Consider the following 2,476-nt stretch of genomic DNA (forward strand, 5'->3'; position numbering starts at 1 on the left):
GTTTTATTCTTAATAAAATCAGATTTATTTTGAATGTTCTGTAAAGAACTTTGATAATTTTTAACAAATACTAAGTACATTCCTACTTTAAAAAATATCTAATATTAAGATAAAATAAAACGCAAATGAAGATTTGCGATTCTACCTAAATGAGGCTACAAAATAATCAAACTAGCACACCACATTATCTATTTAAATAGTTTCACATATAAAATTATACCTTTAGTTTGGTTTCTATTTTATTAAACCTTCGATTTTATTTAAAATTAATCAAAGATATGTCAGGAAGTGATTTAAAGCATCAACATATTTAGAAGAAAAAAAGGCGTTTTTCCAAATATTTTTTGGTTTTCGGGGGGGATGTCCATAATGAAGAGTTTTTGATGATTTGAAAGGGATCTGAACATTATTGTTAATAAGTTTGTGTCTTGAGAATCTTCATTTCCAAATCTATAATACCCATTTTTCAAAGTATCAACCAAAGACTGATTTCAGTTCTAGAGGGGTGTGGGAGCCACACAATGACATCAAGACCTATTTCCTCTCTCCTAACCAACTCTGGCGGTGAAAGGTGGATGTGTCTGCTGACGCTGGAAGACTAGCCTGGTTTTGTGGTTTAAGATGCTAATTTTTTTAAGGAGAAGGAGAAGGAAGGAAATAATAAAAGGGAAAAGCGAAAGAGAAAGAAGAAAAAGGGGGGAGAGAAAGGGAGAAGGGGAAGAAGGAGGAAAGGAAGAAGGCGGAAAAAATCCAACAGGGAATAGGAAAAGGACGTGTTTGTCAAGGTCTATCTGAAGCACCCTGCGTTTCCTTCATTAACCTTACGGCAAACTAATAATGATGATAACAACAGTAATGACGATAATAGATTTGCAGAACTGTTCCGTGTGCGAGGTAGGAGTCCTCAATTTGTCTATTAAAAAATCGCTGTCTTCCTAGGCAGCTTGGAGCCCTCTGTTCGCGGAGCCTCGGACCCTGCCTGGAGCCCTAAAGTGCATAGGATACCTGGGTTTAAAGACAAACGAACGCCCTTTACAGATTCACTCTCATCAGGTTTAATAACTTCCACCCCAAATTACCGCAACCCTCCTCATTCCCTTCTGTCATCTATTTTCTGCCCTAGGGGCCAAGATCTTCTTCAATGCCTCCCTTCTGGCTCCAGGGAACCTTCTGCACCCAGAAAGAGAGAAGGAAAACAACAGAGGGGTTGGGAAGGTGGGGTTGAGGGAGAGAGCTAGTGAATATAGAATTTGTAGTGTAAACAAACCAACAAACAAAAAACTCCGATTCTTACAAGGCATTCCTTTGAGGCTAGCTTAATTTTGTTCTTGCTATTATTTACACTTAAGAAATAAACTAAGCTGCACAAATCACATATCCAAAAGAACATCTACCCCCAAACCAACTTGACAAAATCAAATTAACACTTGAACATTTCCCACTATTTCCTTAAAGAGTATAAAGCTTAAACCTTCTGGAAGATTCTGCTTCTCCAGTTTTTTAATCTATCAGGTTAAAATCACAAATTACAGACAACAGAAACAAACATAAAACGTCCTACACCTCTGTTGAAAGTCTCAGAATTAGCATTGTGGGCTTTGTTGTTTCCAACATGTGAGAAAAAAAGAAAAGAAAAGAAAAAAGAAAACTTGATAAAATGCAAACCCCAGGCAAACAGAAAGACACATAGGATCCAATGAAAACACACAACCATTCCAGAGCTACAAGCCATATAGACTGCAGGGTCCACAAGATAGTCAAGCTACCAAATGTGTTAGGCAAAATGAACAAAAATATCAGAAATCATTGTGGCAAATAGTTTTTGTTGCTGTTATTGTTCTACAATGATGCTGTAGGTTATAAAATTTGCACTGCTATCATATGGGAAAAATAGCTCTTAAAATCAAAGAATCTAGTTTTTTTCTATTACTCTACTGAGCACACAGGAATAGGACATTTGTGTTTTAAAATCTCAATAATGGTCCCCTTTAAAAAAAGAAAAACTATGTAGAAAATGAGGGGGCTTATATCCCTACTTTCTCATTATCAGTTGTTATAAGACTTTAGTTGGTAGCTTCGATGATTCACCATTTTCAAAATAGAGATTTTTTTAATGTATCTACTTATATTATTTGCTTTGGAAGCTATCTTCCCGTTAAATACGCCTTTAGTCTATGAATTCTGCGACCCAGAGGTGTTTATGTAACTAAATGTGGGTATCTGCGTGTAAATTCATGTTTATGATTTTTATAATATGTATGTGTGTGTGTATGCGTGTGTGTGTATGTGTGTGTGTGCGCGCGCGTTGTATCTAAGTCCTGTGTGCAATAATGTTTTTCTGTCTGCTGAGGCTTACTTCTCCAGCCTATTGTTTGAGACAACAGATATAAGTTGCGATGGGAGAGGAGCGTCGGATTTGGTGTGTATCCCCCATTTCCAATTATAGATGGATCATTACAGACAGCGGCGTCCTGAG

Source organism: Chionomys nivalis, chromosome 19, assembly GCF_950005125.1.
Source record: "Chionomys nivalis chromosome 19, mChiNiv1.1, whole genome shotgun sequence".
NCBI classification, from domain to species: domain Eukaryota; kingdom Metazoa; phylum Chordata; class Mammalia; order Rodentia; family Cricetidae; genus Chionomys; species Chionomys nivalis.